Source organism: Mirounga angustirostris, unplaced genomic scaffold, assembly GCF_029215605.1.
Source record: "Mirounga angustirostris isolate CCGP_5_RB_7025 unplaced genomic scaffold, mMirAng1.0.hap1 SCAF_15, whole genome shotgun sequence".
Classification (NCBI taxonomy): domain Eukaryota; kingdom Metazoa; phylum Chordata; class Mammalia; order Carnivora; family Phocidae; genus Mirounga; species Mirounga angustirostris.
Window position 1 is genome coordinate 770,328 of NW_026991723.1, and position 16,465 is coordinate 786,792.

Here is a 16,465-nt window from a genome sequence, read left to right on the forward strand (position 1 = left end):
ACCCGACACCTTTGTACTATTACTGTTTTCATAATAATTAGCTGTCATTTGTTGGGCATCTACTTCATTCTAGGTTATCTTTAAACTACTAGCATTTATCTTATTTAATCCTTACAAAAGCCTATGCGCTACCTATTATCCCCATTTTTCAGATGAGGAAACTGAGGTGCAGGCTTAGAATGTTACAGTCATGGGTTGGTAAGGTGAGGAGGGGAGTCTGCCCTCCCACTTATCATCACCCCACTGTCACTTATTTTTTTTAAGGATTTTATTTGTTTGTTAGAGAGAGCAAGAGAGAGCGCACAAGCAGGGGGAGGGGCAGGCAGAGGGAGAAGCAGGCTCCCTGCTGAGCAAGGAGCCCAATGTTGGTCTCGATTTCAGGACCCTGGGATCATGACCTGAGCCAAACTCTTCCCTTTCTGTTATTAGTTTTCAAAGTTGTTTCGGTTATTCTAGGTCCTTTGTATTTTCTTGAACTTTGGAATCATCTTATTAATTTCTACAAAAAACCCTGTTGGGATTCTTTTTTTAAGATTTTATTTATGAGAGAGAGAGAAAGAGAGAGGGGGGGAGCACAAGTAGGGGAAGACACAATATTTTATATTTTCCTTTATCGTTTCTTCCTTGACCCACAGGTTGTTTTTAGAAGTGCATTATTTAGTTTCTAAGTATTTGGTGATTTTCCAGATATCTTTCTAATATTTATCTCTAATGTAGTTCTATTGTGATCAGAGAACACACTTCGCATGATTTAAGTTATTTTACATGTATTGAGACTTGTTTTATAGCCCAGAATATGGTCTCTCTTGGTAAAAGTTCCATGTGCACCTGAGAAGTTCTGCCATTGCTGGGGGAAGTGCTTACAAACATCCCCTGGGTGAGTGGGTCGGTAATATTGGTCACGTCTTCTGTGCCCTCCCTGATCCTGATTTGTCCCGTTCTCTCGGTTGTTTGGACAGGAATGCTGAAACTCCTGATTACTATCACAATTTGTCTCTCTCTCCTTGTAAACTTCAATCCTGTGTGGCTTCCTTCTGCCTGACCAACTTTATTTATTTATTTATATTAACATATAATGTATTATTTGTTTCAGGGGTACAGGTCTATGATTCACAGCGCTCACCATAGCACATACCCTCCCCAATGTCCATCACCCAGCCCCCCCATCCCTCCCACCCCCCACCACTCCAGCAACCCTCAGTTTGTTTCCTGAGATTAAGAGTCTCTTATGGTTTGTCTCCCTCTCTGGTTTCATCTTGTTTCATTTTTTCCCTCCCTTCCCCTATGATCCTCTGTCTTGTTTCTCAAATTCCTCATATCAGTGAGATCATATGATACTTGTCTTTATCTCTGATCGACTTATTTCGCTTAGCATAATACCCTCTAGTTCCATCCACGTCGTTGCAAATGGCAAGATTTCGTGTTTTTTGATGGCTGCATAGTATTCCATTGTATATATATACCACATCTTCTTTATCCATTCATCTATCGATGGACATCTTGGCTCTTTCCACAGTTTGGCTATTGTGGACATTGCTGCTCTAAACATCGGGGTGCACGTACCCCTTCAGATCCCTATTTTTGTATCTTTGGGGTAAATACCCAGTAGTGCAATTGCTGGGTCGTAGGGTAGCTCTGTTTTCAACGTTTTGAGGAACCTCCGCACAGTTTTCCAGAGTGGCGGCACCAGCTTGCATTCCCACCAACAGCGTAGGAGTTCCCCTTTCTCCACATCCCCGCCAACATCTGTCATTTCCTGACTTGTTAATTTTAGCCATTCTGACTGGTGTGAGGTGGTATCTCATTGAGGTTTTGATTTGGATTTTCCTGATGCCGAGTGATGTTGAGCACTTTTCCATGTGTCTTTTGGCCATTTGTATGTGTTCTTTGCAGAAATGCGCCTGACCAACTTTAAACCATACATCCTGTGCCACAGGTCTGCTGGGGATGAATTCTTTCAGTTTTACTATGTCCAAAAAAGGGTTTGGTTTGACTTCGTCTTCAAAATACTTTTGCTGGTGTAGAAATGCAGGTTGACAGCCCCAAACTTCTGCAGGGCTTTGAGGATTGCTGCACTGCTTGTCTGGCTTGCATTGTTTCTGGGAGAAGCACTCTGTCATTCTTATCTGCATCCTTGTGTACATAACACGTTTTTCCTACCGACAGCTTTTAAGATTTCTCTTTGTCACTAATTTGAGCAATCTGATTATGACATGCCTTGGGCTCTTCTCTCTCTCTCTCTTTTTTTTCCCCTGCTTGGGGCTGACTGAGCTTCTCAGACCTCTGGGTCCAGTCTGGACATTGTGGAGCCTGGGGATGTCTACGCCATGCAGGGCAAGCTGCAGCCCCCCTGCCCACCCCGCCACCGCAGGTGCGAATGCTATTTTCTAGTTGCCCCAGACACGCCAAATGTTCTCAAGGGCAAAATCATCCCCAGTTGAAACTGCTGGCTTAGAGTTTTTATCAGATTTGGAAAATTTGGTGTGTTATTTTTTCCATAATGCTCCCCTCTTCTCTGCTCTCGCTCAGGGTCGCCAACGGGATATGCTCTAGTCTGACTAAGTCTGCCCCACGGCTCTGATGCCACACTGATGGTTCTCGGTCTTTCTATTTCATGTTTCACTTTGGAGAGTTTCTACTTCTGTTTCTTCAAGTTTACCCATCTTTTCTTCTGTATTGTCCAATCTTGTATTAATCCCATCCAGTGTATTTTTTTTAAAGATTTTATTTATTTATTTGACAGAGGGAGACAACAGCGAGAGAGGGAACACAAGCAGGGGGAGTGGGAGAGGGAGAAGCAGGCTTTCCGCGGAGCAGGGAGCCCGATGCGGGGCTCGATCCCAGGACCCTGGGATCATGACCTGAGGCGAAGGCAGACGCCTAACGACTGAGCTACCCAGGCACCCCTCCAGTGTATTTTTTATCCCAAGCATCGTACTTTCATCTTGAATAGTTTGATTTGGGTCTTGATTATATTTCCCCTCTCCCTCCTCACATGCTTGCTCCTTCTTGAACATAAGGAATACAGTTATGATCATTCGTTCAGTGTTCCTATCTGCTAGTTCTGATATCTGTGTCATTACTATTTTTAATTTTTACATTTTTTATTAACTGACTTTTTTTCCCACAATGGGTCATATTTCCCTGCCTCTCTGCCTGCCAGACACTGTAAGGCTCACCTTGTTGGGTGAGGGCTGTTCTTGGATTCCCGCGAACATGAGTGAGGCTTCTTCGGGGATGCCGTTGAGTCACTCACGCAGTCTCAACTTCCCAGGCTTGCCCTGAAGCAGTGCTCTGTGGGGCCAGAGCACTCCTATTCCCGGGCTGCTTCTACTGCACCACCGAGGAATGCCCTTCCCAGCACCCTGCCCGGCGAGGGAGAAGCATGTCTTCTCCTTTGCCTGATGGAGCGGGACTGCTCCCAGCCCCGCACACCTCAGTGATAGTCCCCGGCTCCCGTGTGGCAGCTCCTCTGCTCACACACCACCCGGAGCTCAGCGCTCCAGGTGACCCTCCATCCTCAGAACTCTCCCCCTCCCTGCCTCTACCCTGTGAGCCCCCAGGGAGTGGCTGCCCCCACTCAGGTGGACCACCTGCCTCCCAGGGGGCACACTGGGTGTCTCCCCAGTATGCCGCAGTCGCTGATTTTCACCCGAGAACTGGTGTCAGAAACAACTGTTTCACAGCGTTGTCTGTTCTTGTGTTACTCCATCTTGGAAGCAGAAATCATTCTTTACACACTGAGTTTTAATATAACTTTAATTTCTACATGACTTTTTAAAACTGTTTCATATTTCTACTTTTCAAAGTATTTATATATAGGGGCACCTGGGTGGCTCAGTGGGTTAAGCGTCTGCCTTGGGCTCAGGTCATGATCCCGGGGTCCTGGGTTCAAGTCCCGCATCAGGCTCCCTGCTCAGCGGGGAGTCTGCTTCTCCCTCTCCCTCTGCCCCCTGCTTGTGCACTCTCTCTCTCTCGTTCACTCTCTCTCTCTCTCAAATAAAGAAATAAAATCTTTTTAAAAAATAAAAGTATTGGGGTGCCTGGGTGGCTCAGTTGGTTAAGCATCAGCCGTCGGCTCAGGTCATGATCCCAGGGTCCTGGGATCGAGCCCCGTGTGGGGCTCCCTGCTTGGCGGGAGGCCTGCTTCTCCCTCTCTCTCTCTCTCTCTCTCTCAAATAAATAAATAAAATCTTTTAAAAAATAAAATAAAATAAAAATAAAAGTATTTATATAGAGAGATCTAGGTTCCTTTTTTTTTTTTTTAAGATTTTATTTATTTATTTGACAGAGAGAGACACAGCGAGAGAGGGAACACAAGCAGGGGGACTGGGAGAGGGAGAAGCAGTCTTCCCGCGAAGCAGGGAGCCTGATGTGGGACTTGATCCCAGGGCCCTGGGATCATGACCTGAGCCAAAGGCAGACGCTTAACGACTGAGTCACCCAGGCGCCCCGAGAGATCTAGGTTCTAAGCAGTTTTAAAATTAGGCATGGCTTTTAAAATCTGACAGCTTTAGTACTTTTGTTTAAATGCCTGAAATGAGCAAGAGGCGTGTGCAGTTAGGTTTTGGCAGACCCTAGTATAGGAAATAAATTGTGAGTATTTTTAGGTTGGACAATCATCTTTTTACAGGTTAATATATCCCATTTTTAATGTCGAACCTCCATAAAAGAATTCTAGGTGAATTCTGCAGTAGTATGCACCTTCTTTCTGGGATGCACACTGTTCGCTGCCTTCCTTCCTGACGTGCCCATAACTGAACTTGTTCCACATGATGCGCTAATGGCCGGCCTCATGCGGCGCGGGAGCGTCAAGCTTGGCTTTGAAGAGCATCACAAAGCAAGACTCCGTTCTGTATTACTTTAAAGCCCCAAACTACACATTTACTCTTAAGCTAAAATAAAATGCAGTGTTTTTGTGACGGTTTTAATAAGTGCAGCTGGAGTATGATTCATTTTTGAAGACTACAGATATAATAAGGAAACAAAAATAAATCAAATGAGCAGTCTCTGCCAGACCATTTTAGGGGGGCAGATAGTGTTTGAGCTTGCTCTCTCTGTCCCCCAATTACCTAGTTTTCTACATTTTCCCAGTTATCTTCTGTCTAGATTTTGGAAAGCAGAGAGAAGTATGAAACTTTTAATTGGGAAGGAACACTCAAGAATATTGATAGCAGGGCGCCTGGGTGGCTCAGTCGTTAAGCGTCTGCCTTCGGCTCAGGTCATGATACCAGGGTCCTGGGATCGAGCCCCACATCGGGCTCCCTGCTCCGCGGGAAGCCCGCTTCTCCCTCTCCCGCTCCCCCTGCTTGTGTTCCCTCTCTCGCTGTGTCTCTCTCTGTCAAATAAATAAATAAAATCTTAAAAAAAAAAAAGAATATTGATAGCAATGATAACGAACCTCAGGGGCCCAACAAAATTCAGTTCAGATGCTGGATAATTTGCTCAATAAGAGCTGTTGACAGAACTTACTGGAAAAACAATCTCTACGTTGGTAGCTTGACTAGTCCTGTTGGTACCATCTGAACGGCCGGGTGTTGTAGGTGAGACCTGGAGGACCATCCCTGTCTGGGCTGCTGCCTCCCCTGATTCAGATATGAGAACTAGAGGAGTTTAGGTTTCCCCTAACTAGCAATGAAGTAGGGTTTTTCTCATACTTTGGTAAGAGTTAGAGTCATCTGCAGTTCAAGTTTTATACTGGACCTGGTTTATTTTTCCCCTTAGGTCCAACCAGTAGCATGTGGTCTTATGGAATCTTCAAAAAGCTAGGTTGAATGGTTATAAATTAAATCTGTGTATTAAGTTCTTTCTCAGAGTCGCTGAGAAAACACGTCCTGTATTAGAAATACAGCATGGTAGGCAGTAAATCCAGCGAAGGAAGAGCAATAGCTCATTCATTTCCTGTGTCGAGTGCAGTCCAAATGCAGAGATGCGTGTTGACAGCCATGCAGGCGTTATGCAAACCCTCCTGCTCATCACTCCGGCATCCAGCTCGCCCTTTGACCCCGGCCTGACCCCCGTCACCTCCTACTTTCTTCTCCAACTTTTCAGCCTAAATTCTTCAGCTCAATGTGGACTATGATATAAGATGACCCTGTTCAGTTTGAAAAGTTAAGAGAAAAAAGTTTGGCATATGTCTCATTTATTCCTTTCAGGTCTAGTGAAATTGGATTCTTAATTATGTAATATTCAATCCGAGCTTCATATCTGTCCAACATTTTCTTATAGAAGTCTAAAATTTGTTAGAGTGTGACTTTATTTATTTATTTATTTATTTATTTATTTAGTAACAAAATCCCAAAACCCTAACCTCTGCTTTGTTTTTCTCCTCTGCTGGGAGATGTCAGTAAATGAACGTTTAGCCTTTTCTCCATGTGTGCTCACGCTGGTGTTGGGCCCTCGTGCGACGGGGTCCCGCCCCACGTCTCCCCTGGGGTGCTCCTCTTCTCTCGGTCTCTGTGGTGTGACACTATCTGGGTCCTCTGGCCCCCCTCCTCCTCCCTCCCGCGGCTCCTTCCCTCCCACCTCCTGACAGAAGGTACTCAGTGCCCTGCGTTCCTGCCCTCAAGGTGCTGCGATCCTTTCTGAGCGGACACGCCGAGCGTTTGATGTGGGCTCTCGTCCTCGCTCTGCCTAGCGTCTTCCTCTTGTGGATTGTGGATTGTGGCTGTGTGCCCGGCTGCCGTCTCGCCGCCGTGTGTCCGACCCGGAGTCACTTCTTCTCTCTGCCATCCTTGTCCCCAGCTGAAGCCCCGCGGGAAGCAGTCAGATTTGTGTTTCCCCTCGTCCGGCCAGCTGCCTGTTCTGCTTTGGGACACAGCTCTCCTCCGTCCCTTCAGGACCTCACGTCTCGCTGGAGGGACACAGCCACCTCGAAGCCTCCGAAGCCCCCCCGCTTGGATTGCAGATGGCCCCACACCCTCCCCTTCCCCTGCCCTTCCCGACGACACCGGCCACTCACACACAAGGGGCCTCTCGCCCCCAGTAAGCCTGACCTGACACCTGTCTTCACCCTGTTAAAACACAAAATTCAATTGAGGGAAGTTGAGGATCTGACTTCATTCAACAATTCGGGAATTGGGAAGCTCCAGGGGGTACAGAAAAGGAAATGTTTTTGAAGGCAGGACAGGAAGTCATAAACAAACGAGTAAAAGAGATCATTTCAGGCAAGATCACTTCCCTCTGGGGGACGAAAGGGTCTTATGAGGTAGATCACCTCACCGTGCTGACCAGGGAGTTCCAGACGGACTGCATTCCTGGGGCGGTGGCACTGCAGTCAGGGTCGAGATGAAGCCCTGGTTTGGTGACGAGGCAGCACCAGGGACTCCAGTGGGGCCTGCGGTTTTCCTTCAACAATGCCTTCGCTCACGCTGTGCTCTTACCTGTGTTCGTCTGTGGCCGTCATGGAGTGAGAAAGAGAGCTGTGCCCTCTGAGTATTTTAGAGCAGCGTGGACGAACTGTCCGTGAAGGACCAAGTCGCAAATATTAGGCTTCGACGACCCCATGGCCTCGATCGCAACTACTCACGTGGGCCTTGTGTGCGGAGCGGTGTCACGCTCACGGCTGGCTGTGGCCACGCTCCAGGAAGAGTGTCTACAGAGGCTGACGTCTGAGTTTCCTAGACTTCCCGTGGGCTGTGTGATACTCTTCGTTTAGTCTTTTTCAATCATTTCTCGACGTCAGAACCACTTTAGCCTGCAGGCAGTAACAGAACAGGCGGAGGCCGGCGGGCAGGGCTGCGCTTTGTCCACCCCAGTTCTGGAGGGAGGAGGAACGGAGGGAGGACGCAGAGCAGGAGTGCAGGTGTCCCGCCATCCGAAAGTACAGGGTTCCCATGAAACTTCTGAAAGTGTCCCAGACCAAAAAATAAACCCGTCTAAGGCTTTTTCTGATGCTTTAGGACACATCTTGCTAAATGGAGACACCGTTCGCGGCTCCGGCGGCTGGACGCTGACCCGCCGAGTGTGGTCCCCGGGAAGGAGCTGGTGGGGCCGCTCGCGGGGCGCGCTTCCTCCACAGCAGCTCGCTGCAAAACAGACATCAGTTGCTATTTTTGCCTTTTGACTTTTTTCGTAAAAGTGACAATTCTCTTCAGATTTCTTTTGTTTAGTGAAAACAGGTACTAGTGTAATCTTTGGTAAAAGCAAACTGGCATATTACAAACTTTTGTTTGTTTTTTTAAGATTTATTTATTTATTTGACAGAGAGAGAGTGGGAGAGCACGAGCAGGGGGAGGAGCAGAGGGAGAGGGAGAAGCAGGCTCCCCGCCGCGGAGCAGGAAGCCCGGCAAGGGGCTGGATCCCGGGCCCCTGGGATTGATGAGGGAGCAGAGGGCTAGCTGAGGACAAAGCCCGAGCTGACACCCTGTACCCGCCCCACCCCACTCCTGGGTGTGTGTGTGTGATATTCTTCCAGGAAGTTCCAAACTATCTTAATGTCAACGCCTTACTCGCGGGGTCAACAACCTCAGCTTGACAATGGCAAGGTCTCTGGTATCTCGTAGGTCCTCTTTAGCATATGCAAGTTCTTTGGAAACCTCCCTTTTTCCTAACTACCCCCAACCCCATAGTATGTAATCAGCCACCCCTCGCAGCCCGGGTGCAGCAGCTCTTTCTGCCCTCGGGTCCTGTCCCCGTGCTTTAAAAACCACCATTTTGCACCAAAGACGTCTCAAGAATTCCTTCTTGGTCGTTGGCTCTGGATCTCAGCCGACCAAACCTCACCTATATTCCAAAACCACATCAGGATCATGACCTGAGCCAAAGGCAAATGCTTAGCAGATGCTCCACTGACTGAGCCACCAGGTGCCCCCTATTGCAAACCTTTAAAAAGCAGAGACGCCTGTATATAAACTATCTGTCCACCTGTGAAAGAAAGGGTCCCGGAGAGAACTAATTGACAGCTCTGACCGTATCGTAATGCTTTCAGAATATTTATGGAGCCCAAGGGTGCGGGCACAGGCTTCCCTTCCCACCCCCTCTTTTCTGCTCCCTCCCCAGCCAGCCCACCACAGGGGGCTTCTGCTCTGCCCCTCCATGCTTCACTGGGAGCTGCCAGATCCCTGCCTCAAAGCCCTCAGCACCCCCTGCCTGAGAGGGGGCTCCAGGCCCTGTCCCTGAGCATAGGCCCTGCCTGGCTGCGGCCCACACCCCTTCTGCAGGGCTCACCTCAGCCGCCACTTGCTCAGGGATTGCCCTCCTGTCCCACCTGCATGGGAGCCCTCTCTGCCCCTGCAGCCCTCTCTGCCCCTGGGTCCCTCTCTGCCCCTGGATCCCTCTCTGCCCCTGGGTCCCTCTCTGCCCCTGGGTCCCTCTCTGCCCCTGGGTCCCTCTCTGCCCCTGGATCCCTCTCTGCCCCTGCAGCCCTCTCTGCCCCTGCATGGGAGCCCTCCCTGCATGCTTTGTGGAGTGGTGGCACCACACATACCTGCTTTCTTGTGTATCTGTTTTCTTCTCTTTCCCAGCGACTCCAGCGAGCCCCTGTAGAGCACAAGCCCCATGAGAGCAGGGTCGCGGTCGTCTTGCCGACGGCTGCATGCCCGCACCCAGCACAGTGCCTGGTGTGTGAAGGGAAAGGCAGGGCCAGGCCCACGGAGCAGCCCGGCCAGGGACACAGGCACCGGGCAGACCTACGTGGACAGGGCTCGGGCTCACCCTCAGTGAAGCCATGCGCAGTGAGTACTAGGTAAGCATGCAGTGACGGCCCTGGGAATCACAACCTGGGCTTGGCGGGACGACCCAGGGCTGCTTTCCACGCTAGCCGGAACTTGCTTCAAACACTGAGAGGACAAGCCTTCTAGAAAACCGACGACCCAGAGCCCTACCGTGATCTGTTCGACCTGTGTAGCCCCCGCGTGGACCACGCTTCTCTGGAAAGGATGGCTTCGAGGATCGGAAGAGGGGCGCCCCGCAGACGCTTTTCCTCACTCACAGCAGGTGAGGCTGGTGTGGGCAGAAGGCGTGAGCGTCAAGAATGACGTGTGTGCTGTCTGGTAAGGAGCATGAGCAATGGGCCGCGCCGTTTCAGCGATTGCACTTCGGCAAGGAGTGCTCTTATATTTGCATTGCAAACTGGTATCGCGCAGTTAAAGATGAACAGTAACACTCACGCTGTAATTTTAAAGTTTCTGTGTTTACAGTGACATTAAATAGCAAATACAAACAGAAGGGAACGGGGAAGAAAGGACAACGGTCGGTATTAGTGCCTCCACATCTTTGTTGCCGCTTGCCGATGAGTCGTGCCTTTCACTTTGCAGTGGGACCGGGATGAGGTAGCAAGCCCCAAACGTGGGGCAGGACGAATGAAGTCTGGAAAGCTGCTAGTGGAGGTAACACCTGACCTGGGTCTTGAAATGAATAGGAGTCTCCAGGCAGAGCAGCCATTCGAGAGGAGCAGAAGGAAAAGCAAAGCTCCCACCTGGGCGTATAAACACGTGACTTTGTCTGCCCGCTGTGTGATACTGTGATTTGTGAGAAACATATACTTGGGGGCGCCTGGGTGGCTCAGTCGGTTAAGCAGCTGCCTTTGGCTCAGGTCATGATCCCAGGCTCCTGGGATCAAGCCCCACATCGGGCTCCCTGCTCAGCAGAGAGCCTGCTTCTCCCTTTCCCTCTGCCTGCCGCTCTGCCTACTTGTGCTATCTCTCTGTCAAATAAATAAATTAAAAAAAAAGAAAGAAAGAAAGAAACATATACTTGGTCTTTATCCACAGTTCCTAGACCACAGCTCCCAAACCTTGGGATTTCCTGGCCGGTAAGAGCAATGAGAGTGTCTGTGTTACAATGTTTGGTCTCTTGTCCTCAGTTCCAAAGTCACGTCACAGCCATAAAGGTGAAATTGTCTTGTTCTTCATAACGAGCCCCTTTCCACCCCACATGGGTTTCTGTTAATGAGATGACTTTCAGGAGGCACATGAGGATGGGGCTGATGCGAACCGACCGTGTGACTAGAGCTTTGGAACTTTCCGTTCCGCCCTTTAATTTCTGGGGACGGGAGAGGGATTGGAGGTTGAATCTATCACCAATGGTCAATGCGCTTATCAATTATGCTTAGCTGATGAAGCCTCCATAAAAACCCCCAAAGGAGGGGAGTTAGAGAGCTTCCAATGTTGGTGAACCAGAATGCATATGTGCCCCTGTGCCCAGCTGTAGCCTCCGTGAGGACAGAAGCTCCTTACTTCCTACTACTTATCTCTTCATCTGGCTGTTGGTTTCTATCCTTTAAGATCCTTTGTAACAAACTAGTAATCTAGTGAGTAAATGGGTTTCCCGAGTTCTGTGAGCTGCTCTAGCAAAGTAGTCAGCCCCAGGACGGGGACGTGGGAGGCTCTGATTTACAGCCAGTTGGTCTGAGGCACAGCTGTGATTGACAGCTGAAGGCGGGGCAGTTTTATGGGACTGAGCCCTTAACCTGTGGGGTCTGGGGCTGTCTCTGGGTAGATGGTGTCAGAATTGAGTTCAATTGTAGAACACCCCATTGGTGCAGGTGGAAAACCTCCCCTCAACACAGCATTTGAATTGGTAAAGGATTGTTAGCTGCCATAACAAAATTCCATAGGTCAGGTGGCTTCCACAACAGAAGTTTATTTCCTCAGAGTTCTGAAGGCTAGGAGTTCCAAGATCTAGGTGCCAACATGGCTGGTATCTGCTGAGAACTCTCTTCACTTGTAGAAGACCACTGTGTCCTCACGCAACAGAAGACAGAGACAGAGAGAGCTCTCTGGTGTATCTTCTCCCAAAGGCTCATCCCATCATGAGTCATACTCACAACCGCATCTAAGCCCAAATATCTCCCAAATGGCCTCATCTCCAAATACCATCACACTGGGGGTTAGGGCATCAGCATATGAATATGGGGGCACAATCCAGTCCATAGCAACATGCACGAGATGTTTGGGGAACGGCGAGTAGGTCTGTATGGTGAGAATAGGTACTGAGTAGATAGAAGCGAGAACAGAACTAGGGTCAGGTTATAAACGTTCTGCACCGTGCTAAGATTTAAACTTCACATAGGAAATAGAAACCCTTGAAGTACAATCAGATGTGTTTTAGAATGAAACTGGCAGTGCATGTAGATACTGCTTAAAGGGTATTATTCAGACGTAAAGGCCCCGAGAAATAGAAGTCAGCTAAGGCTGTAGTCTGGTTCCCAGGAACAGGGTGAGCCTGGACGCTGGGGAAGGAGACCGGGATGCAGATGGCATATTCAAGTAGTCTGTGTATTTAAGATGTTCTTCCATGAGTTTAGATCTTATTATTTTCAAGGTAACCTTCCTAAAGGTTTATTTTCATCCACCTTACATGAGATACACAGACTCTGGCTGGTCTCAAAAGCAGAAAAAGGGCTGTTCAAACATGAACCAAAGGTAGTAAATGCTCATGAACTGTGTTGGTCTTAAAGCCTGTGTTTCTTTTTTTTTTTTTTTAAAGATTTATTTATTTATTTGAGAGAGCGAGAATGAGAGACAGTACATGAGAGGGGGGAGGGTCAGAGGGAGAAGCAGGCTCCTCGCTGAGCAGGGAGCCCGATGCGGGACTCGATCCCGGGACTCCAGGATCATGACCTGAGCTGAAGGCAGTCGCCCAACCGACTGAGCCACCCAGGCGCCCCAAAGCCTGTGTTTCTAATGGATGAAAGCACTACCTGGTGTTTTAAAAACTGATATAGTAAAATGATTGTAAAGTTATATTCTGATAAAAGTCAGGAAATATACCTGCTGGACTGTTTAGTGAGACTGTTATAGCAGCAATCAGAAAACTGGACCTGTGATTTGCAGGTGATGGGAATGTGTATCTGGAAAACCCGTGAGAACCAAATCTAATAATCAGCGGGGGAATTCAGGAAGGTCATGTGGTACAACAGTAACAGGTAGGCACCAATAGCTTTCATAATATAAATAACATATTTAATACATGAAACACTCCATTTACAAGAGTGAATAAGAATAATACCTAACAGGAAACGTAACAAAATGTGCAAGACGGTGTAGTGAAGGATTAGGATCAGTAGGCTTGGGGTGTTCAAACCCAGCACATTTCAAAGAAAACAATGGCCCTTGACTGGCTCTTGGCAGATAACCTCTAAGCCTTGGGAATATCTGGTCCGATAAGGATATCTATTTACCTGGGGTGTTGGGCTGTGCTAGATAGATTATGCTAACAGTGTGATTTATGGTGACGGCCTGTTTTTCTTTGCCTGGGGCTCTGGGCCATGCCGTGTCAATCTTATCTCTGGAGGGGCTGAAGACGGGTAGCTAAGGTGCTCCATGCCTACATGACAGACCTGCAATCAAATTCCTGGGCACCAAGGCTCAAGTGAGTTTCCTTGATTGGCAACACTTCACATATGTTGTTATTTATCATTACAGAGAGAATTAAGTGCTGTCCCTGTGACTTCTCTGAGAGAGAACAACTGGAAGCTTGCATCTGATTTTTCCTGGACTCCCCCTATGTATTTATTTTCTTTGCTGATTTTAGTACTATTTTTAAAAAAATATTTTATTTATTTGACAGAGAGCGAGACAGCGAGAGAGGGAACACAAGCAGGGGGAGCGGGAGAGGGAGAAGCAGGCTTCCCGCGGAGCAGGGAGCCCGATGCGGGGCTCGATCCCAGGACCCTGGGATCGTGATCTGAGCCGAAGGCAGACACTTAACGACTGAACCACCCAGGCGCCCCTTCTTTGCTGATTTCAATCTGTATTCATTAGCTGTAATAATTCGTAACTGTGATGTAACAGTTTCTCTGGGTCCTGTAAGTCCTTTCAGCAAATCATCAAAACTGAGGGTGGCCTTGGGGATCCCTGACAGAGTTGGCGTCCTAAGTGGGGTTTGCTGTACTGATCCTGACTTACTGAAATGTGGTGAAAGTGTTCTTTGGGAAAAGGAAGCGTGACTTTCATCTTTGGTATTCGGGTAGCTACTGAGTCACCTGAGGTATGAAACAGCAGCTGTGCTGTGATCGATTACTAGACATAAAAGTTACCAATGGAATTTAGGACTGATAGACCCACCTCCTGAGAAGTTGCCTCCCTAGATATATAAGGGAATTCAAACAAAAAGAAACAAGTTAAATATACAACTCTCTGGTTATTGTTGTCTGCAGGGAGAGTGGGTGGTCCTTCCAAAGGCCTGACAAGATGGCAGAAGTGAGCAGAAGAAGAAGTGCATCTTTCACAAGTTCACCTACCACGGCATGGACCTTGGCCAGCTGCTGGACATGTCCCCTGAGCAGTTGATCCAACTGTACAGTGCTCGGTAGTGGCAGAGGCTGAGCTGGGGCTTACAGAGGAAGCGGCACTCACTGCTGAGGCACCTGTCCAAGGCCAAGAAGCAGGCTCCCCCATGGAGAAGCCTGAGGTGGTTAAGATGCACCTGCGGGACATAACCATCCTGCCAGAGATGGTGGTCAGCATGGTGGGTGTCTATCACGGTAAGATCTTCGACCAGGTGGAAATCAGTCCCGAGATGATTGGCCACTGCTTGAGTGAGTTCTCCGTCACCTACAAGCCTGTGAAGCACGGCAGGCCTGGCGTTGGGGCCGCTCACTCCTCGAGGTTCATCCCTCTCAAGTAGCCTATTTGGCCAACATCAACACAGACTTCTCTAAAGAAGAAGGAGGAGGAGGGGAAGGAGAAGAAGGAAGAAAGTGAAGGAGAGTGTTCAGTGGGGGACCTCACACTGTGCCAGACTTGGATGTCAGCTGATTTGAGCTATGGCTGCTAGCTTCTAGAATGCTACCAAAGGAAAAATTATGTTGGAACAATAGATAACAAGCACTTCTAAGACTTCTGTCTACCAAGAAGGTAGTCCAGGTGGCAGGGGGACAAAATTAAGAAATTACTGAAACCAGGGAGTATAATGTGATAGAATTGTCCCATTATGTGGATCGGGGTCATCAACTTACCCTTTTAGGGCTTTTTTTTTTTTTTAATTTATTATTTATTAGACAGAGAGAAACAGTGAGAGAGGGAACACAAGCAGGGGGAGCGGGAGAGGGAGAAGCAGGCTTCCCGCTGACCAGGGAGCCCGATGTGGGGCTCGACCCCAGGACCCTGGGATCATGACCTGAGCCAAAGGCAGACGCTTAATGACTGAGCCACCCAGGCACCCACCCCCTTTTTTGGTCTTATAGATGCTAAGACAATTAGAATAATCCACAAGAATATGGGGAATGACAAAGAGGATAGTCAAGGGACTTCCCACAGTAGCATGGAAATCTTTTTTTTTTTTTTAAGGTTTTATTTATTTGTCAGAGAGAGAGAGAGAGAGAGAGAGCACAAGCAGGGGGAGCAGCAGAGGGAGAGGGAGAAGCAGACTCCCTGCTGAGCAGGGAGCCCGATGTGGGACACAATCCCAGGACCCATGGGACCCATGATCCCAGGATCATGACCTAAGCTGAAGGCAGACACTTAACCAACTAAGCCACCCAGGCATCCCAAAACAAATGTCTTAATGCAGCATTAGTGGAGGTTGGGTGGACCAATGGGAGCCTCTGCCAGTCCCCCCACAGTGAAAATCCCTGAAAAAGTCTGCTCTATTTACTCTAGTTTGGAGGAACTGGAAAAGCCAGAAGGCAGATGATGATGAGAAATCTGAGCTTGAATCATTGGGGGTGATGGTCCAGCAAATTAGTTGTGATCAGTATTATTGAAAGAGTCAGGGTCTTTTGGCCCAATCCCCAGCCAGAGACCCAAGGCCATCTGCACATGTGTGGGTAAAATAACCAGGTAATGGAGAATAAACTTTTCTGGGACACCTTGATATGGGACACCAATGCACTGTGATCTCTGAACCTGGTGGTGAGGTCCTGATGGGGCTGTGGTTAGATTGGAAGGATATGAGGATGCAGTGGTTGACAGGTTGATGGGGTTAAGGTGACAGTCTGGAGGAAAACTGGAACATGTGAATGGACTTTATGTGAAGTGGTTGCATTTCCTTGACCTAAATGTGTTAATTGATGGATATTATGTCTGATTAGGAGTCATTTTTCTACCTAATACTGAAAAACAGAAGACAAATAACTGGGCATGTTAATGGAATCCATGGAATTGCTTGAGCCCATGCAGGTTGTTAATTCGAAACAGTATTGCATACCTGGAGACAAAAGAGATTATCACTTCAATTAATGACATACTGGAAGCTGGACTGATGACACTGCGTGATTGGTCAGGACTGTGTGGACGATGGGCAAGGAGGATGGCTTTCGGGAATGAGCCTGGACTGGAGCTATGGGGGAGCACATGAGTGCCACCCAGTGGTGGCCACGGGGATTTTGGACCAGAAAATTTCCAGATACGGAGATAAGATACGCTGTTTGAGGTGGGGTTACTAGCTTGCCATCGGGCATAATTGAAACTGCCCAATGACTGAAGATGTAAAATCATCCTGAGACCCGGATACCCATAATATGTTGGGTGGGTGTCAGAGACACACTTCAGTAATGAAGGCAGTAGCCAGGAGAGTCATA

At 48.4% G+C, this 16,465-nt stretch overlaps 1 pseudogene; it reads left to right on the top strand.

Moving 5' to 3' along the window:
- The first annotated feature begins 11,879 nt into the window (after nt 1-11,879).
- On the top strand, nt 11,880-14,801 carry LOC123850212 (small ribosomal subunit protein uS19-like; annotated as a pseudogene).
- The last annotated feature ends 1,664 nt before the right edge of the window (nt 14,802-16,465 follow it).